This window comes from Mauremys mutica, chromosome 3 (assembly GCF_020497125.1).
Source record: "Mauremys mutica isolate MM-2020 ecotype Southern chromosome 3, ASM2049712v1, whole genome shotgun sequence".
Classification (NCBI taxonomy): domain Eukaryota; kingdom Metazoa; phylum Chordata; order Testudines; family Geoemydidae; genus Mauremys; species Mauremys mutica.
Window position 1 is genome coordinate 16,090,145 of NC_059074.1, and position 23,589 is coordinate 16,113,733.

General features: G+C 45.5%; 1 long non-coding RNA gene across 1 annotated transcript; it reads right to left on the reverse strand.

Annotated features, from left to right (window-relative positions):
• Positions 1-7,664: 7,664 nt before the first annotated feature.
• On the reverse strand, positions 7,665-18,652 carry LOC123365777. The gene is made up of 3 exons (XR_006577749.1): positions 18,321-18,652; positions 8,331-8,530; positions 7,665-7,776 (listed from the first exon to the last, which is right to left on the reverse strand). It is a non-coding gene; the product is annotated as an uncharacterized LOC123365777 (long non-coding RNA).
• Between the last annotated feature and the right edge of the window lie 4,937 nt (positions 18,653-23,589).

The window sequence follows — 23,589 nt, forward strand, 5'->3', positions numbered from 1 at the left end:
TCACATTGAAGCCCCTGGGGAAATGCACAATTAAATTAAGAAATTCAAAGAACAAAAAGAAATACAGACTGGACTTTGTGGTCATAGACGATGAGATAGCAGTACCACTTCTGGGCAGCAAGGCCACCCAAGCCACGAACCTGATAAAAGTATAATTCCAAAGCATAATGCAAGTGGATAGCGGAGTGACTGAAGATTCCTTGGCTGATATTACCTGGGATCAGGCGATGATACAGAGGAAGTATAGGAATGTATTTCAGGGCAATGGATGACTGGACAGTGTTTATAAAATAGAGATTGACACCAGTTAAATTGCCAAAAAAAAAAAGTACCTATTGCCTTACTACAGCCACTGAAATACGAACTGCAGAGCCTAGAGAATCACGGAATTATACAGCCTGTAGAGAAGAGCAGTCTTGGATAAGCAGTCTAGTGGTGGTAAGAAAGCCATCCAGAAAACTAAGAATATGCATAGACCCAAAGACATTAACCAAAGTTTTGAAATGGGTAGCCAGTTCCTTCTGCCTACAAGTGAGGACATATTACCAGATCGGTCTAAAATGAGACTTTTTACAGCATGCAATGCAAAAAGTGGATTCTGGCACATCAAACTGGATGAAGAATCCAATTATTTGAAGATTAAGGATGCCAATGGGATTCAGTCTGGCACCAGAAAACTATTACAGAGCAGAGTGACCCAAGCATTGGAGGGCCTGACCAGAATCTGGACAATAGTGCGGGAAGATTACAATCCAGAAGAAGCACAACGAGATCATGACTACAAATTACTACAGTTTTTACAGAGATGAGAGTATTAAACTGAACATAGACAAGCTCAGGTTGAGAGTAACCTAGGTGCCACATACTGGACATTTGTTAACTTCCAAAAGCCTGAAAGTGGACTCAGCAAAAGTGAGGGCCATTAGATAAGTGCCAAGATCCAGCAACGTCAAAGGAGTCCAAAGATTCCTGAGACTAGTCAATTATTTAGCAAAGTTTTGCTAACATCTGTCTGAGATCTGCAAGAGAGCTGCTGAGACAGCTGACACATTGAGACACCTGATAGCAGGGGTTCCCAAACTTAGTTCGCGGCTTGTTCAGGGTAAGCCCCTGGCGGGCCGCGAGACGCTTTGTTTACCTGAGCGTCCCAGTGGGAGCTGTGAGCGGCCATACCTACAGACACTCAGGTAAACGAAGCGCCTCACGGCCCGCCAGGGGCTTACCCGGAACAAGCCAAGTTTGGGAACCAAGTTTGGGAACCCCTGCCTTATAGGAATGGATGGACCAAGAGGAGCAAGCATTCCAGAAGATAAAAGAAATAATTGGGAAAGCTCCCATTTTGAAACATTACAGCACAGAGGAATCCCTGATGCTGCACTGTGATGCATCTGAGTCAGATCTAGGGGCTATCAGTCGGCAAGAGAAACAACTTGTCAAGTTTGCAAGCAGAGTATTGTCTGTGACAGAGGAGGGCTATGCTGAAATTGAAAAAAAGTTGTAAGCAATACTGTTTGGAATGGAAAAGTTTGACCCATACATTTACAGTTGCAAAGTGGACATACAATCTGACAATAAACCTCTCAAAAGAATGTAGAGAACGTCATTACTCAGTGCACCAAAGCACTTACAGCAGATGATGATGCAACTGCAGAGGTATGATATACAGATCAAGTATTGCCCAGGCAGAGACTTGATGTTGGCAGACACCTTGAGCTGTGCATACCTGCCACAACCCAGCAAAGAGGGATCCATAGAGGCTGATGTGGAGACAATAAATATGGTACAGTACTTATCTATCTCAGAAGAAAGGTTAAGAGAGATACAGAGCATGACAGAATGCCGCAGACATTGAAACTCATGATCCTACAAGGATGGCCAGCCACAAAAGACCAACTATCTAAAGAGGTACCATTCTTTCAGATAAGAGATGAGTTGTGTGTACAGAATGGCATTATATATCCATGAGAAAAAGCAATTATTTCAGCATCTTTTAGGAATGAGATTATGCAGAAAGTTCATTCATCACACCAGGGAATTGAGGGTTGCTTAAAGTGAGCCAAAGAGACTATATACTGGCCAGGAATGAAGGAATGATTATAGACATTCATGGAAAAGTGTGATATCTGCATATCCTGGGAAGACTGTGGCAACATGAAGTTCCAGAAAAACCATGGACGAAGGCGGGAAGTGGATTTATTTACCATTTGAGGCAAAGGATACATGATCATTGTAGACTATTTTTTCCAATTTCTGGGAGATAGACAATTTACCAGACGCAGGATCCAGAACAGTCATATGGAAGATAAAAACACACTTTGCATGTATGGGATTCCAAATATCATGTGTTCCGACAATGGACCACAGGGGTTTTTTTCAGGAGAGTTATGGAAGTTCAATAAGGACTGTGCTTTTGGTAACATCTTCACCGGGGTAGCCTCAAAACAATGGCAGAGTAAAAACTGCTAAGAAAATGTTGAAAAAAACTAAAACTGCAGAGGCTGATTCATACTCAGCACTACTAGATCACAGGAATACTCCCTCACAAGGCCTAAATTCTAGTCTGGCCCAATGATTGATGAGCCAGAGAATGAAGACACTTTTGTCAGGTTGTCAGAGCCTGTGTATTTGGGTGCTTCACAGAAAAAACAACAAAAAAGACAAGTGTTTTACTACAACAGATACATGAGAGATCTGCCCGTTCTGGAACCGGGTGACAAAGTGCATATACAACCATTAACAAAAATGGATAAGTTCTGGCAAAAAGCTACGGTGGCACAACCAGGAAACATATCAAGTGCAAATATCATATACCAAGTGCAAATGGACGTGGACAGATAGTGAGGCAAACCCATAGACACCTCAGGAATATAAAGGAAACCTGTAAGGACAATATGGACACACATCTTACGGTTCTACAGCAGGAGATGCCCAAGTCAGAGTTGTTAGAAATAGAAAATGTCAGGGGCATACCAGAGGATAGACAGGAGGAAGAGGGTGTTTCAATGGATATGCCAGCAACACCAAGCCTAGCGACTCTGGTTGCCCACACTGGGGGAAGACAGCACCAGGGAGGCACCAGTGAACCATACTGTACTAAAGGATGGTGGATTGTTAAAAGACCTGCTCATCTGAGGGATTTTGTGTGATGGCCTTCCAAGTTGTATAGGTATATAGCTAGACAAACTGATATGGTGATAAACGCAGTAACCACAAAAACGGTCAGCATCTGAAAGGAATACGTTATTTTATGTTATCAGTTATTGCTCGGGTGTTTGACAGTTTTTTTTAAAAGAGAAGGGCTGTAACAATATGAAAGTGGTAGCAGACACTTTCAGGCAGCAGACTGTTTGGAAGCGACACTGTCTGGGGAACTGTCTGAGAAGCCATGAGACTGAAGAAGCCATCTTGTAAGCAGCCACAATGAAGCTGGGGTTTGTTAATTAACCCTGTGTCAGGGTGAGATTGTATATGGCAGAAGATCCAGACACAATGGAGCATAAGACAACCATAATATCAAAGAAAATCCATGTTCCTCTGCTCCCAAAGGACTAGACACATACCACAGGTCAGTTCCTCCTTAGATCTGCCTCCTTTATCCAATAAGGCAATGGGGAGTCCAACCCGGGAATAAATTTGTTTAGGTTTTATTAATTAAATGAAAATTAAGCAAAATGTATTTGTACAATGCTAAGAATTCTAAAGACACAGACAGACAAAGGCAAACTTAGGTTATTAGTTAATAACATTTCTGTTCAAAGTAACAAAACTGACAGATTCAGCTTCTGAGGCTTATCCCAGCTGTGGCAGCTAGTTGTCCTTTACCTGGAGACAAAGTCCTTCCCTCTTAGGATCTGGTAGAAAAAAACGTTTCCATCTGTTAGGCAGCTTTTATCCATAAACGCTGCAATGTGAGTGTTCTGACCCCACGCCTTACAGATGCAAAAGGTGATTTTGGGGGCGGGAGGAAGTCCATGAGGTAATTCTTCAGTGAAATCATCCTGTGTAACTCTTCCCTGGGTGGGAGTTTCCTCTTCTCCACTGTCCTGTAAACAGGGTTCTACGTACTGTATTGAGAATCAAGGGGTTTCCTCTGGACATGTTGCTTTTTAATGGGTATCAACTGACCACTCTCCCTGCTCAGGGATGTAGCCATTTTTTATGGGTGAAACTCAGTAATGATTGATGGCTCTTGTTATCATGGGGTGTGGCCCAACCACATGAGAGTTATGTTACACACATGTAAAGATATTATCCTAACATGAGAAATTCAAAGATTAGCATATGAGTATGTCACCCACTCACCAACATTTAAGAAAGTCCAAAAATTACATATATTACTACAATTTTAACCACTTAATTATAATAATGTTCCACCAGCATTAAGCCTGACATATTGTCAGTTGATACTCAGACCTAGAGCTGGCCTAAGCTTTCAGCCCTTCTTCACAGAGGACTAGAAGAGCCCATATAAAACCCTTCTTTTAAGAAATTTTAAATAAACGATATCAGAAACTACTACAAAATACAGATAATTTCAAAAAGATCAAATTCACAGGGTCCTTTTAAAAATAGTAGGGTGTCCTACTGCCACTACAGTACTCAGTCTATTATTTCCTAAATGCCTCTTGGAAATGTGTTTTTAGCAGAGACTGGGACAAGGAATGGCGGGTTGTTTGACACAGATTATTATTGTTACCGGAAGATGAATAATAAGAGAAAATGGTCTGTGGGGAACAGAAACTGCTGGCGTGAAAAGATGCCAGTAACAAAAATCAACCAGGCTCTTTGATTAGGAGAAATTTTGGAACAGGTAGCAAGCCGCAGGTCTGAGAGGAGTGATATGTCTCCCACCACAGCAGGTAACTATGGGTGCCAATCAAGTTGGATGTGGAATTAGAGCTAGTGGAGTCTCCTAGGCTGTGGTTGACAAGAACTGCATGATTAAACCATGAGGTTTAGAGGAGTGTAGGAGAATATGTATGTGAGGGAGGCACCAACAGGTTTCTGAAATGTAATGTGGCTTTAAGGTACCTACCATATTTTCAGGTCATTAAAGATATAATGGAGATTTTATAAGACTGGAAGCTTCACCCTAAACTCAACTCTAACTCAACCTAAACATTATCTATTATATAGAAAAAGTTTGGATAACTTCCTCTCCCCACCCACCCCATTATAAATCAACGAGTGTAGAGCATATGCTTGAAGTTAAGCACATGTTTAAGTATTTTGCTGAATCAGGACCATAATGAACAGGAGTTTGACAAATTTCCTCTGTTAATTAGCTTCCAGGAAATGCGCATTTGTTTTTAGTAGATGTCTAACGAAGATAGATTTGTTTAAGATGTCAGTTGATAGAGCCAGAAACCAAGACACATCAACAAAACAAAAGCCTGGGGTTCATTAACGACAACAAAAAACCCGATGCTGATTATACATCCAACAGTGCTGGTGTAATGCCTTCAAACTTTCATTAACTTTACTCTCACATTAGAGGTGATTATTTCCCTAAATGTCTGATGCTGAATGATATATGTGCACCTGTGTGATAGCAGCTGGATAGCTATAATTTTACTGAGCTGGAAGAAACATGGGAAGTCACCTGTACTCTTAACTATTTTATTTCTTTTATGACTTCAGTATGAATCGCATTCCTTAAAAGCTACCGGTTAAGCTTACATTTGCCAGGGGAAATGTGGGTGTTTTATCATACCAGCTGTTAAAAGTCTCCTACAATTCTGCAAACTGTTTTAGGAGTCCTTGCTTTTATCACTGCTCAAACTTTCAAGCGGTCCCCAGAACAAAGGAAAGAACAGCTGGGAAGTTTTAAAAACAGCAACGTCTGCCATTTCACCCAGGTTCAAGCACAATAATTAATAAAGCTCTTTTTCCTCCTCCATTCAAAATTTAAATGCACAATCACTTTTGAGTAGATGAACATGACTTCTTTGTATTGTTGACATTGGCACTTCCCTTTGTATTCCAGGAACTGCATACCCCTGATCCAAAAATACAATTAATTATTGTTATTATTAATAGATGCGAACCTGGTAGAGGCCCCATTGAGTTAGGTGCTGTACTAGATAAAGAATATGTGAATCTGCCAATATCTTGCTCAGCTAAGAAAGAAAGAGTCACAAACCTATAAAAGAGTTAACATAAAAATAGCTACATACATGGAGAGACCAATGATCCATCCAGTCTGGTATCCTAACAGTGGACAATGCCTGATGCTTGCAAGGAAGCCAAGCAGAAAAACAACCCCAAGCTCAATAGTGCCCTTAGTTTCGCAATAATGCAGTGAGAGAAAATTGTTTCTTGTTCCCATCTATTATCAGTTTATTCTTTGAAGTATGAGGACTGGACTGACGATCTTTGTAATTTTATCATGATTAGTGTAATTAAAGATGCTGGGGTAGGTTTTCACCAACACAAATGGCATAGAAAGTCAATGGGAGTTAGAAGCCATTTTCGCCTTTGAAAATCTATCCTGCTGTCCTTCATCACATAAATGACTTTTCCACTTTTTGAAACTTACAAAGCTTTCTGCTTTAACAATATCCTGTGGCAGGACATTCCATAGGTTATCTATATGTTGAGTTCAAAAGGACTAGTAAAATCGTGCTCTGGTGTGATACCAAAATGAGTACCTCATTCATGGCAAGTAAGTCTCTGAAATGATATGATAGATACAAAGTAAGACACACAAGTTTTCAGCAGTACCTTCAAGTAACTACTCTGCTCCAAACAGAGCTTCAAAATCTGATGGTATCTATATAATAGAAATGTTGTAATTAACAATCTTTCACTGGCCATTGGAGATACACTCAGAATGTGGCCACCAACTCTTGTTGGTGGCCGCTCCGACAAACCCATCTCTCTGTCCCTGCCTCCCACGGCCCTTCAGCGAGAGCTTGTCCTGGGGAAGGTGGCTCAGGAACTCATCGGCGACATGGAGACTCCTAGGCTCCCCGTGTCCCAGACTGGCAGGAGCCGGGGAGCTGCCCAGAGGAGCACCCTGGCAACCGAACACCACAGCTGCCTCCACAGACAAGAGCCGCCTCTGGCACCATGCAAACCAGCCCCATCTATCTCCAGATGCATTGTCCAGAGCCCCCAGAGAGGCTGCGCGGTGCACAAACACCAAGGCGGCACATCTCACTACCCTTGGTAACAGCTATTCAGCAGCAATAGCTGAGTGCTGCAGGGAGGGGGCTGCTGCTTATCCTCCCCCTCCCCAATCTCCACCCAAGCTTTGGAGGCTGTTTTGGCTGTCAAAAAATCTGCTGTTGGCCACATGAAGCCACAGTGGCCGCATTTCAGAAATGCTGCACCAGATGACCTAATACAGGGGTAGGCAACCAAAGGTGGCACGCGAGCTGATTTTCAGTGGCACTTACACTGCCTGGGTCCTGGCCACCGGTCCGGGGGGCTCTGCATTTTAATTTAATTTTAAATGAAGCTTCTTAAACATTTAAAAAACCTTATTTACTTTACATAGTTTAGTTATATATTATAGACTTATAGAAAGAGACCTTCTAAAAACGTTAAAATGTATTACTGGCACGCGAAACCTTAAATCAGAGCGAATAAATGAAGATCGGCACACCACTTCTGAAGGGTTGCTGACCCCTGATCTAATAGATCTTTACTATTACTTACCTCTGTAGCTGTAAGAATGTGATATATCAAGATTCCAAAGGAAGATGAAGTTGGATTCTCCAAATGGATTCACAAGCTTGAAATGTTGCGTGTATTCCAAATAAATTTCAGGCTCTAAAGAAAATGGCAGCGATTAAGTTACAATCTATTAGATACTTTAACAAATACTTACAGCAGGTAAAAAAAATGGAAAGCACCTAAGTGACTTAGGGGATGTCTGCATTGGAGCTGGAGGTGTAATTTCCAGTCCGGGTAGACAGAGCCACGCTAGCAGTGACTGAGCTAGTGTTCGGAAACAGAAGCATAGCCATGGCGGCATGGGTGGCGAGAAGAGATAGCCACCCGAGTACAATTCTGTCTGAGACCCTATGTCCATACTCGAGGTGGCTCCTGCTGCCACTCACACTTCCATGGCTACACTTCTATTTTTAGCACACTCGCTCGATCAGAGCTAGCACAGGTATGTCTACTCGAGCTGGGAATTACACCTCCAGCTCCGGTGTGGACATACCCATAGTGGCATAAATCCCACCGAAAACTTTATACACACACACACACTTTCTCTCCTTCCTTCTCTCTCTGTCCCCCCCCATCACAAACATAAGGAGTGCATTAGTGCCTTTTGCCATAACTTGCCCTCACACCACATGCACTGGGTAGCTACCTACCTGCCACAGTCCATCTCGAAGCGTAGTTATTAAAGTACTTTGGATTCCTTTGAATTCAAACACTATGGGCCAGGCTGGGTCCTTACTCGCAGTCAGCAGCACCATACATCCCAGCTGCTCCAGTGGGGCTAGTCATGGTGTATGGTAAACAGGGGATCACAATCCTTTGAGGTAAGGATTAGAAAGCACCTTCAGACCTCCTGAGGAAAAGCACATACATAGGAGCCAGGTATTTTTATTATTCTGATCGGTGCTGAACACCTTAAAATGCTCAATACCTTGCAGCATTAAGCCTGTGGTGTATCTGATGGTGGAGAAGAGACAGGCCTCAGCTGTCGTCAATATAAAGGGGATTTTTTACTGAAGCTTCTGAGCACAGACAAGGAGCCTGTCGTTCCCCCTGGCTCTCAGCTCAGACTGCTTAATATCAGTACTGAGCGTCTCCCTGGCTCAGACAGTCATGGAATAGACTGCCAACTGCTACACACTCCGAGAAATATAAGCTAATACAATCACTTAAAAACTACCTCATTTGTTTCCAAAGCAGATTGACGGGGCCTGATTCTGCTCTCCCTTGCACTCAGTTAACTCCATTAGCTTCAATGGTTAGATTCCTGATTTATGTTCAAGCATTTTGGCTTTGAAACAGAGCCTCAGTCCCCCAAGTCATTAGTGGCTCGATAGACTCACAGTGTCACTGAAAGGAAAAAATAAGGAGCACGTGAGCAACTCGGGTCCCAGCTGGAGAATGTTCCAAGATGGTGACAGTAGCACTTCCAAGAGGCAGCATTTAAAAAGCATCATTAACAAAAACAAGCCCTTTACACAGTCACCCCCAGGCACTCGGGCCTATGTTAAAATAGACTTAAAGAAACATTCATGGACTGAAAATAAAACTCATTTTTAGAATGCCAGCAAAATTGTCTCCAGCGTTCACTCTGGCTTCTCTAACAGTCTGGTCCTTACATTACTCACCGGGAAAGGAAACAGGTTTTGTTTTTTTTTTAAGCTAAAAGAAGCCTGTGTATGAAACAAGGCTGGAAGAACTCTGCCAAAATGCAGCCTGCCGGAGCTGGGTGGCCCGCAGTTGATATGGTGTATATTCCATATTGTCATCATGATTACAGTAGCAGCTAGAGCAGCGATACTCAGACATCAATGGTTCAGGAGCCAAATTAGCAATCAACATTATCCAAAAGAGCCACAGGAATGGGAATTCATTGTTTCATTTACTATAGTGCTATATGTTCATATTTAAACAGTGTGACAAGGGAAATATTTGTATATATATAATTCTCACAGCTTGGTTAATAATGTTGATTGATTAATAATTAAACCACACAGAGCTTTAATATCCTGTGCTGCAAAGAGCCGCAGGAGACACTTTGAAGATCCACTTGTGGCTCCTGAGCCTCAGTCTGAGCATCACTGAGCTAGAAGCTCCAACCAAGATCAAGGCCCCACTGTGCACGGTGCTGTGCACGGACGGCCCCTGCCCCCTGAAGAGTTTACAAACTAACTGGGCAAGACAAAGGGTGGGAGTGAGGCACGGTACAGATGGGGAACTGACACACAGCAAGATCAAATGATTTGCCGAATGTCACACAGGAAGTTGGTGGCAGAGCTGGGCATTAACCTCAGATCTCCCGAGTCCCAATCTAGTGCCTCAACGACAAGACCATTCTTCCTCTAGCTAATGTAACTGTCCATTGTATTTCTAACGTGCCCATGCCCTTGGTCTCCAAGCGCCTATCCCAAGAACCCAGTTTGAGCTTAAACGTGAAATGTTGCACTTCTGGAGACCACTCTTTTCTTCTTGCTGCCAGTGAAACACTGGAAACTGGTGTCTCCAATACTTCTCATATCAACAAGAGAAGAATGGCTGAAGGAACGCATTAGCTGGTAAATTCCGCTGTGAGGCTCCTATTGTTAACACACTGATCACAAATGCTTGGTGGCAGATATGAATACTCATTGGGTATATGAATCCTTCCTGGCAATCAGCTCTGTGACACACCAGGACGCGCTGCATTCAGAACACAGAGCCAAATCCTGGTTCAGCTGAAGTGAATGGGAGTTTTGCCACTGACTTCAGTGGAATCAGGAGTTGCATTCGGCCCAGTCTGTTTGGTCCCCACATACAAAATAACCCGCTAATGCACATTTGGAAAGCAAGCTCCGGCCCCCTCCCCTGCAGCCTCAGCTCACTGCGTCACTGGTGCAATGCTCTGGGGGGCTGGCTGCGATCTCCTGGGGCAGCGCAGCTGCAGAGCTCGGCCTGTCCCGGTCTCTGTGCTGCGTGGTGGCGTGGCTGGCTCCAGCTGGGCGGTGCGGTTGTAGCACCGCCAGCCACCAGTGCTCCAGGCAGCACAGTAAGGGGGCAGGGAGCAAATGGGGGTTGGATAGAGGGCAGGGGAGTTTGGGGTGGTGGTCAGGGGTGTGGATGGGGTCAGGGCGAGCAGAGGGCGGGGAACACGGGTTGAATGGGGGCAGGGGGTCTCAGGGTTGCAGTCAGGAATGAGAGGAGGGGTTGGATGGGGTGGCCGGGGGTAGTCAGGGGCGGGGATTCTGGGCGCTGTCAGGGGGCAGGGAACAGGGGGGGTTAGATGGGGCAGGAGTCCCAGGGGGGCCATCAGGGGGCGAGAAGCAGGAGGGGGCGGATAGGGGCCAGGGCTGGGCCATGCCTGGCTGTTTGGGGAGGCACAGCCTCCGCTAACCGGCCTTTCATACAATTTTGGAAATCCAGTGCGGCCCTCAGGCCAAAAAGTTTGCCTGCCTCTGATGTAGACAGACCTCCTGTTATTTCTGAGGGGACTGCCACCTTGGTATGTTGCACAAGGTGTAAGCCAGCTCCGAACGTGGCCCCAGAAGCCAGTAGAGAGACTGGATAACTCTGGGGATTGGTAATACCACAGCTCATTTCACCCCAAGTCTACCAGTTCAAATCTGAGCCAAGTCAGTAATGACCAAAAGTTGTTCCTATCGAACGTTGGTATGAAATGAGGTGGTATTTTCTGTCTGGCTCCCAATGGACACTTGTCAAAAGAACATGAAAATAACACGAAATCTAGCATCAATTGGCAATATTGTTATAATTTGCAGAAGGGGACCTGGGGACAGGGACACTGAACTACAGAAGGGACTTTGGTCTCCCAGCTTCTCAGTCCATCACACACCACGGACTTTGGCTGGGCCCTGAAGTAAACGTGCCGAAATAGCGTGAGAAATGTTCCGTGTTGCAGTATTTCTGGCCGGTCAGGAAGAAGCAGAAACCTTGCAAGACAGCTGTTCCAGGGAGATTTCCAGTATCATTCTGCAGGCCCACGAGGTTTGGATAAACATCCAGATCTGACCTGTCTACTCACCTGCCACTCGATCCTCACTAGTATAACGAGTCATCTATACAGGGCACATGGCACATTAGGGTACTTACATTTGGCAGGGAGGGAATAAGAGCCTGAATGAGGATCCCAACTAACGAGTGCGGCTTCCGTTTGGATTAAAGCGCTAGCATGGGAACGGCTGGGCTTGGAAGCGCCTGACATATTACACCAGGAGCTAGTGCATAGCAGCGCCAGGAACGACACCATTCCCAGACACACCCGTGAAAGTGGAGCACTCCCCTTTTATGTTGCAGTGCTTCTTGCCACCCTCTGACAGGTGCTGGGACTGGTGCTGCTTCTGTTCTATGAGGCCATAGTGGGTGGCGCTGGGTCTAACACTCTGAGCAGGACAGTGGGGATCATGACTCCAAGGCTCCCCTCTTGACTCGGCTTAGGGTGAAATCCTGGCTCCACTGAAGCCAATGGCAAAACTCCCATTAAGTTCAATGGGGCCACGATGTCATGCTTGGGCAAGTCACCTGGTCCCTCTGTGCCTCAGTTTCTCTTGTCAATTAAACAGTGCGCGCGCGCTCTCTCTCTCTCTCAAAGGGGTTTCTGAGGCTGTAATCAATTAACAACTATAAAAGGATGTTGAGATCCTCAGGTGTGTAGCACAGCGAGGTATGATTATTACAAGTGACTTCACAACCCCGACAGACCCTTAATTCCCTTCTCCTCCACTCTTCACCGCTGGGTGCTTCTTGCTCCAAGCACACAGCTCCTTCCCCTGGCAGCGAGAGAGAGCAATGTGGAAATCTCTGCCCTTGACTGATTACACAAGGCAGGTGCAATGCCAAGAACATCGTCACCAAAGTGCTTGCCAAGTACCTGGCTGCGGCACGGCTGATTACATCCTGCAGATAGCTCTGTCAGTTGATGAGCGCATTCCCCTCGGAGATAGGATGTCTGACCATGCAAGCTAATGTGCTCATGATTCTTTCCTGTGTGGAGCTGTAGCAGATGTTTAAAGATCATCCTCTGGCACCAGGAAAGTGTCTATGAAGCCCTGGCTGTGAGTTTTCTTGGCACGCTTGCGTTTCCGATGAACTGGGTTTTTTTTCCCTTGCAAGTGATTATTTTCTGTCTGTCTGCAAGCACTTATGATGTGTGTCCATAGCTCATGTGTCATGGAGCTCTCCCTAGTGTACTAAGGGCCCTCACGTGCTGCTGAGACAAAGAGCACTCCCCTCTCCTGGGGGCCTGCGAAGACCTACATGGTGCCCAGTTCAGTGAGGTGTTAGTAATTTGCAAGCCAGCAGCACCTTCCACTTCAGCTTGCAAAGCACTTTACAAACATTAATGGATTGTACAGGAGGCCCACAAGCATCTCAGCTGACAATAATACTAATTTGCATATCATTTTAGTCCCTGAATCTGTATCCTACAATAATACAATAGTAATGGTCCCAAACCCGGCAGTCATGCCATTGTAAGCTGTCATGTTACAGACTATCACTGCAATAACTAGGCCTTTGTGAACTCAGCATACACTAAGTTTGGCCTCACCCTGAGCCCATGGGGCTGGCTGAATGCTCAGTTTATTTTGGGATGCAGCGAGAGTAACCACAGAAAGATGAGGCAGAAGCAGAGGAAGGAGGATGGTCTGGTGACACTAAACTGGGACACAGGCACTCTCTGTTCAATTCCTGTTTCTGCCCCTGGCTTCAGAGGTGACCTTAATCAAGTCACGGGGCCAGAGTGGCAAAAGAACTCAGCACCCACCATTCACCCAATGTACTCAGTTGAAAATACAATGGCTTATTTTGATACCTAAACAGGAGCTGAGCACTTTTGAAAATGTGGCCCTTACTCTCTCGCTGGCTCAGTTCCCCCATCTGGAAAATGGGGATAGTCCTTCCCACCACCTTTTTCTGACTGGTCTATTTTGAATGTAAGCTCTTTGGGGCAAGGCGTGTCTCTTACTACATGTATGATCAATGCCTAACACATTGGGACCCCTAGGCTTCTGTGCATTACATAAAACATAACAAACAACTTCCCCTTAGAAGCCAAGTGTAGTAGCGACAGAAGCTCAGAGAAAGTAAAAGTTCTTGCCTGGAATTTTTTTTTTTAATTGCTGATGAAGATGCATGAAAAATGCCTACGGAGATTAGCAGAAGGGCATATCCCAGCTATGGAACCTATACAAAGTCTTTCACTTGCTAGTCAGTTCTACAGGACCTTAGAATATTCTATAGCATCTCATTACATTTCTGTAGAACCCACTTGCTTTCAGCAATGGGATTTTTTTTTAATAAGGCAGCCAAATCCCGGTCCCACTGATGTCAGCAGGTGTTTTTCCATTGACCTCAATGAGATCAGCATCTGGGCTTTGATTCAGCAAGGTACTCATGTATGTTGACTTTAAGAATGTGAGTCATCCTATTGCAAATAGGGGCCTTTGTCCTTGGGGGTCTGATCCAAAGTCAACTGAAGGGGCCAGGTGGCTTTCAGTGCTAGGTGGAATAATCCCTATCGATCTCTTACTTACTGTCATGTGCTCCTTGTACGTGGGAGGTTGCAGGGCGGCTGCTAGCAGGTCAGGCTTCTGTACCAGGTTTGGACTGGCTACAGAGCTTCCATCATGGAGAGAGAGACACAAGAGATGTGTTCTCTTTCAGATACTTGAATCCACTGCAAGGTATGTCTGTTAGCAGCTCAGGTAAGAGCTGTTAACACACCTCACCACCTAGTGGCTGAACTTTATACTACAGTTTTAGCATTCCCATCGCACCTGAGGGGGTGTTGTGGTGAGCTTTAGTCAATGTTTGTCAACCACTTTGAGACTTTCAGATGGAAAAGCCTATGCAAGTTCAGATTATTAATGTAGGCTCCTAACTCCCTTTTATTTCACTGTTCTCTAAGGGCCTGATAGAAAGCGCACTGAAATCAATGGAAAGTGACTAACTATCATTGAAGGGACTTAGGAGCCTAAAAAACCTTTAAAAATCTGATTTTTCAATTGATTTTTATGCGCTTTGGCTCAGGCCCTTAGTGACTTAGCATGGAGACATTTAACCCTCACTTTCTACACAGTTCTTTGCAGCTGGTGCAGGGATCAAAAAGGAAACAGCCCCAGAACAATGGCACATTTTAGGGCCTGACAGAGAAGTGATGGTACCAGATAATGAAGAAACGAGGGCATTCTACCAACACAGAATGAAACATACCAGGGAGAACCCAACCATTCTCCCCTAATTTACTGATTGTCCTCTCTGCATGCCGGCTTTTAATCAAAGCTCAAAGTGGGGGGAGGGGGGGCCCTATCCAGCTGCCGCTGAAGTCAATGCAAGTTTTGCCATAGGAATCAATAGGAGCAAGACTGAGCCCAAAGCGGTTGAGTCCCAAAGGAGAAATATCCATTGTGACCTGTAAGCGGTTGTTTTCAGTTTGTGTCAGCAGACTTCAGCATGCGATTGATCTCCCCTGCTCCTCTGGATTTTGTTTTTAACAGTGGGGCTATAATACTTTATCTTTTTGTAGCCTGGGAATACTGGAGGTTTAATTCATGAATGTTTATAAAGTGCTTTAATATCTGCAGCTGGATAAGTGCTAAGTATTATTATTACTAAAATACAGATACGTTTGCTTATCTCTCATGTAAAGCAGCTTAAAATGGGACTCTGAAATTAACAACTCTGAGGTTAACAATAGGCCCAACCACACACTAAACTGCAGCACTTATCATATCACAACATTGCCCTTATTAATTACACGCCGAGCTGTAGTTTTTGGACTGAAATCAGCTACACTTAAGATACGGGCACCCGGTCAGCTCCAAGAAATGTTTGTAACTGTACAACACATATGTTAATCATGAAATTAAACAGATGGCCCATTCACTCATCAGTGAAAGTCCACCAGGGGCTGTAAGAAAGAAGGAGATTTCCTATGCAACATAACAATTTGGACATCAGAAGGTTTAGAGTTACAAGTTTTTCTTTATCCCCCACCTGAAACTTTTAAGGGGTAACTTCAGGGAATTTCATCCGATCTTCAGATACTAATCTAGTTTTATGCTGGTTTGATCTGTCTGTTAGGAATTGGCAGCCAGCACTGTGGAATATATGTAAGTGTACACCGCATGGCAGATGGACGATCCGCGTTCAGTGATTTGGAGATGTTTGGCGCCCACAAATCTTCCGTGTTTAGAGAAATCCTTGCACATGACGAGCTCATAAAAAAGCTAAACTCTGCACTCACTGTATCATTCCACTGCCGGCTCTGGTTTGAAGTCTGGACTCATGGGCCAGATCCTCCACTGGTGTAAATTGGTGTAGCTCCACTAAAGTCCACTAAAGTTAAATTTGAATTCAATCTCATTGCAGGCCTCTGAATGTAAATCTCATCTAGGACCTGATTCTGTCCCTTTTACTACCTTACTCCAAAAGTAGTCTCCACTACTATCAATGAGTGCTACTTAAAGTCAGCAAGTCGGGGAGGCACAAATTTGGCCAATGGTTAAGATTAAACCCAATTTGTTTCTGAAATCTGTGTCCTTTCTCACAGGTACTCACAAAAGGAATTATTATCATTATGGTAGCCAAGGGCAGCTCTATGTATTTTGCTGCCCCAAGCACAGAAGTCAGGTGGCTTTTGGTGGCATGCCTGCATGAGGTCTGCTGGTCCTGTGCCTTCAGTGTACCCACTGCCTAATTGCTGCCGAAACCTTTCTATCTCATAGAACTGGAAGGGACCCCCAAAGGTCATTGAGTCCAGCCCCCTGTCTTCACTAGCAGAACCAAGTACTAATTCTGCCCCAGATCCCTAAGTGATTCCTTCAAGGATTGAACTCTCAACTGTGGGTTTAGCAAGCCAATGCTCAAACCACTGAGCTATCCCTCCCAGCCCAGGACCAGCAGACCTCCTTCAGGTGTGCTGCCGAAGGCAGCCTGACTGTCACCCTCACTGCAACCGGCAGGGCACCCCCTGATGGTAGCACCTAGTGGTGTCACCTAAGACAATGGCGCCATTGTACAGACATACAGTAAAGAGGCATCTGCACAGAATAACTTACAACGTAAAAGAGCCAAAAGAAAAAGGGTGGGGGAAAGGAAGGATTATTATTAGATCCGCTCAGAAATTCTCTGATTGAATGTTTCTCCTTCAGAACGCCGAGTCATTGAAATCACAGCATTTCGTGCAATTGGCTGGACTTGCGATAGATTCCAGGCTGGGGGCTCTCTTCCCTTTGGGGGGGGGGGTTTCCTGGTGCTTTTTTGGGCTTAGGCGCTTTATAGCTTCAGGGGGATATTTTTCAATAGCCACAGACAGGAGTGAGGTGACCAAAGCAGATTTAATGTCAATGGGATTTGGGTACCTACTTGCCCTTTGTGCCTTTGAAAAGCTCCCACTTACGCTATAACAACACCTAGCTACTAAGGTGAGGGGGAGATGCACCAACTGTAATGGCATCACCCCTTTAAGAAAATCAACCCTTTCTCTCCTGCACCCTTCCTTTTGCCCTTTTTCTGCTTGTAATATCCATAACGACCTTGGCACAGGGCATTGGTCCTGCTTTGAGCAGGGGATTGGACTAGGTGACCTCCTGAGGTCCCTTCCAACCCTGAGATTCTATGATTCCCTGGGGATTAATGACCAGATGGGGTTAATGATCTTCAGTCTGAGCCATCAGCTCCTCCCAGGTGGTCAGCCTCCATCCCTGCATCTCAATTATTGCTGCTGAGCTCTTTAATGCAATGGAAAGGTCTAAGAGCTAGGAACCCCTGAAAAAGCCATCAGATGCTTCCTAGATGGACAAGCTCACATGCCCTGCAGGAAGAGTAATTGACAAGAAGAGGTCCAGCAAGAGTCAGGATGTATTCCCCTAGGTTGCGATAGGGGTGCTCATGGGAGTGTTCTAGGTATTCATTCTAATATACTACTACTGTGCCATTAAGATTTGACTGCCTGAGTGACCCATTAACCAAATGCTCAGATGCTATGATGTCGGGCACCCTAAAATAAATAGATAGAATGATTTCTTGTTGTTAGACCGAGCTGTGAATGATCACTACTGGCCGAACGGGGCAGATGTATGTTCAGTACTGTAGCAGCAAGTAACAAACCCATGTGCCTTTGTCAACATTATGAACTCTACACTTTCTCAGAGCATGGTAAAAACACAACTTTCCCCTCTCCCACTTGTGCTAAAGCAGCAGTGCCATTGTCGTTAACTTGGAGTAACAACGTCTCTCTCTCACCAGCTGCTCTGTATATGGCTGTGTGAGAATCCTTTCGGCTGCGTTCATAGCATTAATCTCAACTAGGTGGACGGATCCCTGCAGGCTATGTGTTTAGTGTGACTTCAGCTGAATTTCTGACCCATCTGACTCCATCTTATTTTTTTTTTAAATTAAATGAGAAGTAGGACAGGCCCAAACAGCCATTTCCACGCACTAATTCCCTTCAACAAAGTCCTTCCATTGAAGCCTTCCCACTAAGCGGCACCTTACCCTTCCATCTGGTATTGTGAGCTCAGCACCGGGGAGGAGGAGCTGAGGGAAAGGGCTGCATTTTCAGAAGGGGTCTGAAAAATCTGCAGGGATCCAGTCAAGAACAGGGACCCAAAAAGCTGGAGGGAAAAAGAGTTATGAATTACTTGTACCTTCATTGCGGCTGCCACAGAGGGATGAGTTTCAGCGGAAGTTGCTTCCCCTGCAGTCCCATGGGGCAGGGGGCCCCAGACAGAATGTCCCCAAACAGGAGCAGGTCTGCAGGGCAGATGAAGCACAGGACAGGGCCAAGCAATAGGTTGACCAGATAGCAAGTGTGAAAAATCGGGACGGGGGAGAGGTGCCTATGTAAGAAAAAGCTCCAAAAATCGGGACTGTCCTATAAAATCGGGACATCTGGTCACCCTACCAAGCAATCGCAAGAGTTGCTTGTGCTTTAAACTAGCCATAGCCACAATTTGACCACCATAAAAGCACCAGCCACTTCTCCTGGGTGTTTGGATTCAAAGAAAATGCCGGTGACTACTGCAGTGGCATAGCAGATGATAATGCCAAAGCTGCTGGACAACGGGAAGGGGAGATTTCATTAATCGTTAACAGCCTAGACTATAAACTTGTTAAGATTTATAATTCACACACAGATGGGCCTAAACCAAAGGTCAGGTCCGAGGAGAGTTTGGGCCTGGAGTTTCATTCTGGGCCCGTCTCTGTGCTTACAGCCATGCGGTTTCGACAGAGATGTGCCCCCACCAGAGAGCACTTCTGGAGCCAAGGCAGCACAGCTGCAAAGGGGAGGAATAAACGTGCAAGTCATAAAGCTGAAGGGGCTCTGCAAACCATTAGGTAATTAACTGGAGTGAAAAATCCGAGCACCCGGTTGCTGCTCCCAGTCGATGGCTGAGCTCCCTTTGGAGCCTGATTGGATAAAGTATTTTTATTAACTTCATATTTTGCCTCTAATTTTCCTCTCTTCCCTTTCATATCCCTAGGCTCGAGCTCCACCGCTCTTGTGGTGATGTTTATTGGCAGTGGCAGGTTGCAACACCCCTGCAGGCTTCCCACAGACAAACCCCAGAGTGCAGACCACGAACCCAAGCAACTTCAGACGCTGCCCTTGCTGTGAAATTGCTCAGGCACTTTCCTCCTGTTTTTCCTTTCAGCCCCCCTCCTCGTCCCCCCGCTCCCCACTCTGGGGGAAGAGGCAGCAGTCCCTGCACAGCAACTGCTTTTGCCAGGCATCGTCAAACCCAGCTACTTAACGCTCGCAGAGGTTGTGGTTCAGGATAGGAAACAAACCCCCTTGCACAGCAGTAGCTTCTGCACATTACAGGATGGGCACAGAACTAGAAGAGAGAGGGAGCATGGTTTAATGGTGAGAGCAAAGAGCTAGGCGTCCTGTTCCAGGCTCTGCCACTGACTCACTGCATAGCCTCGGGAAGGTCACTTAGTCAATGCTGTCAAAGCAGCAGCCTCATGCTAGGCACCTAGATCTGTAAGTAAGCATCCCGATTTCATACCGACTGTGATGTGATTTGTAGGTGTCATGACCTCTAAAAATCAGGCCACTAGTTCTAAATATTGATTTTGGTGCTTAACTTCAGGCATCTACCTTTGCAAATGTTGGCCTTTGACTGCTCTGGGCCTCAGTTTTCCCATCTTTAAACTGGGTATACTTCCTGTCTCACAAGCAAAGCCGCAATGCTTATTTAACTACAGGCCAGATCCTGAGCTTCCCCCATCCCTTGCCCCAACTGCCACTGATGTCAGTCAGAGCTGGGGTCTGTTTGGAGCTTTGCTCCTCATCTTACAGGATGTGACTCCTGGTAGTTGTGAAATTCTTTGAGATCCTCCAATGAAAGGTGCTAGAAGAGTGCCAACTGTCATTAGCACGTGATAGCCTTCAGATACCATGATTCATAGGAGTATTATTACAACAACACCTTGAGAGAGGCAAGATGGACTAGTGGTAAAGGCAGGGACCAAAGAGTTAAAAAGATGCAGGCTCAGTCAGCGAGATGCTATGTAACCTTGAGCAAATCACTTAATTTTCCTATCCCCTGCCTGTAAAATAGGGGTGATAATACTTCCTTTTCTATGGAGATTGTAAGCTTCTCGGGGCAGAGAGTATTTTACAATGTGCATCAGAACTGGACCCGGATCTTGGTTGGAGTAGACTGTAATATAAGCAATAATAAAACAAAAGAACTGCCCTGGGTATCTAGGCTCAGCTACTGGTCTGGGTTGACTGTAGGGAGGGACTTTAGGCGGAGATGTTCAAAGGCATTAAGTGGCAGTTGTTAGGCATCCAACTCTCATTAACTGTCAATGGGAATTAGGCACCTAATTTCATTTGTGCCTTAGAAATTGCTCCCTCTTAATCTCAAATGGAAAGTATTTAACCCTGCCTGGTTGCTTGTTCTGCCCCAAAGTACAATAAACTCAGTCTGCTTTCTAACCAGCTGAATTGACTAAATTGTCTTGTTGTTCACTATGCTCACATGCGTGGCCGGTTAATGACAATTGGCTACAACCCCAGCCTCCTTTTATAAAGCATTGGAGGGGGGAAGAGAGGGGCCATTGCTTGGGTCTCTGGATGCAAGAAGGACAATAAAGAAGCAATGAAACCCAGGGTGCCGTTGGAGAAGCAAATTAAAAAAAAAAGGAATGAGTCTGTTGCACTAGCATTTGTGACCATTTTTGGTGGCACTCCAGCTGTCTGTAATAAAAGAGGGGACTGGCTCGGTCACTGGAAGATTTATTTCAGGCCTCTGTTCTTATTGGAAGGAAGCACAAAAGATGCTTTGTTTCCTGGACAGGGAAGCAGGGCTCCTCAGGTTAGAGTCACTTCCAGCCTGCTGCCTGCCCGGGGAGCTTGAAGCACTTCCCCATGTGGGATCCATTTCAGTCTGCAAACTTTACACTAAGCGTCATAGCAACACCATGATTCCACTGTCTCTGCCCTACACTTCCTTGCTGGGTGGGCTAGCGCCATTGTCGACTTGCTGTCGGCCAGCATAGACCTAGCAATGCTCCGTGCCGCTCTGCTGACAGCCACGAAGAGGCAGAGGCTGCTTGGGTTGTATTTCAAGCTCTCAAAGCTGGGTGGCCTGGGTTTTGGACTTTGTCCACCGCAGCACCAAGCCAATGATATGCCAGCAGCAACAGCTGCTTCAGCACTTGTGGAGGAAGCGGGACAAGGATGAGGAAGGAGAGGATGACCCTGAGCCACTGTAACTACAGGAGCTGTTCCTGGAGCAGCTTCACGCTGTGCAGTGCCCTTGGTGGGCTTGGGAAACAAATGCTAATTGGTGGGAAAGGACTTCTCTGCAAACTTAGGATGACCAGCGGTGGTGAGAGAATTTCAGGATGGTGAAGGCAACTCTTGGTGACATACGTGCTGAACTGGCCTCGGAGCTGCAGCAGTAGCAGCAGCAGCAGGGTACCAACGTGTGTTGCCCGTAGCCATTGAGAAGCAGATCGCCACTGCCATCTGGTAGCTGCTCACTCCCATAATTCAGCACAAGGAGATCAACCATTGGGGTCATTGTCATGCAGGTGTGTGATGCCATGCGTAAGGGGCTAGTATACCACGTTATAAAGCTTGGCACTGCTCAAAAAATCAATGGCTTTGCATGTATGAGATCCCCAATGTACACGGCAAAGGGGCATTGCTGGCACATATCACATTGGTAGATGTGCAGGTGAACAAGTGTCTGATGGTGTGGCTGATGCGGTTAGGTCCTATGATGGTGTCCCTTGAATAGATATGCAGACAGAGTTGGCAACGGGGTTTGTTGCAGGGATTGGTTCCTGGGTTAGTGTTTTGTTGTGTGGTGTGTAGTTGCTGGTGAGTATTTGCTTCTGTAACCGAGGACTGGCCTGTCTCCCAGTCCTTGTTCTGGGCCCCATTATATCCTGCCATCATGTCCCTGGTCTTCCAAACACACACTTTGCCTCCCTTCAGTCCATATAAAATGTAGCCACCACACTCACCTTCCTTGCCCATTGATTTGATCTTTGAATCCCTCCCTGGGCTCCCAGTCTGCTATCCCATCAGATTTAAGCTCCTCATCAGCATCTCCCTCCTTATCCTCCCTTGCCAAGCTTCATGTTTCTCCATCCCCTTCCTTCTGCCATCATTCCCAAACATATCCACCTATCCATCAGCATCTCACACAATCACATCTCTGTCTTCTTCCACATAGTCCCCTCCACATGATACAACCTTCCTTAGCTCAGTCATGTGCTCCAATCCATCCACATTTAAGTCTCTCAAAAACCCACTCCTGCCAAGTTGCATACAGTGACTCGAGTGGACCTTTATTAAAAAAAAAACAAAACTTTTATACATTGGTCCTGTTCACCTAGCCTCTATGTGTCGTTAGATTGTGAGCTCCTTAGGGCAGAGACCAACCCTTCTTGAATATCTGGAAAGTACATAGTGCAATGTAGGCACTACCATAAACAAATGAAGAATAATAACATGAGAAGCTTTGTATCTAGAATAGAAACCTCCCTGGGCTGCCCCTCACCCCCACTAAGCAAGACTCCCACCCTCAGATTTAAAGGCCAGAAGGACCATGAGATCCTATCTATCTCATAGAACTGGAAGGGACCCTGAAAGCTCATTAAGTCCAGCCCCATGCCTTCACTAGGAGGACCAAGTACTGATTTTGCCCCAAATCTCTTTTAAGGATTGAACTTACAACCCTGGATTTAGTAAGCCCATGCTCAAACCACTGAGCTATCCCTCCCCTCCAGCTGATTTGACTTCAAAGGAGCAGAATGCAAACAAAGAGCAACAAATGTGCCCCATATATATTGTCAGAAAGCTGCCAAGGGCATGATTTGAACTTGGGATCAATAGCTACAGCATGTCACCTTGGGCACACAGTTCCAATTATGGGCGGACACTCATAAATTGGCCTCATAATTCTGGTCACCTGTTTTTCCAGTAGAATTACACAAAGCTGCAAGATACAAGTCAAGAGACTCCCTGTCTTTATGCTGCACAGGCTGTATATTTTTAATGATTCTCAAACAGGTCCCTGTGAAAATGAGCCATACTGCAGAAGAGCTAAAGCAGGCAGGATGCTGAGCCCAAAAGGAACTGGCAAAAATTAACTTCTGGTACAGATTTCCTATGGTCCCTTTCAGCTTCCTCACTGCACCATTTACAATACTTCACCGCCATATGATAGCTGTATATTTAACATGTTGCTGGGATAAAATGTTTTGATCACTAGCTCCTTTTATCAGCAAGGCCCAAACTGTTCTTCCGCCCTTTAAACCAAAGATGGATCCAGACCAAAAAATACAGATCTGGATACTCCCTGAACATTGGGCAAATTCAGATCAGGGTCCTAGCTTCATGTCTATCCCTAATTTGTTAACATGCTTACACCTATATGCCAGACCTAA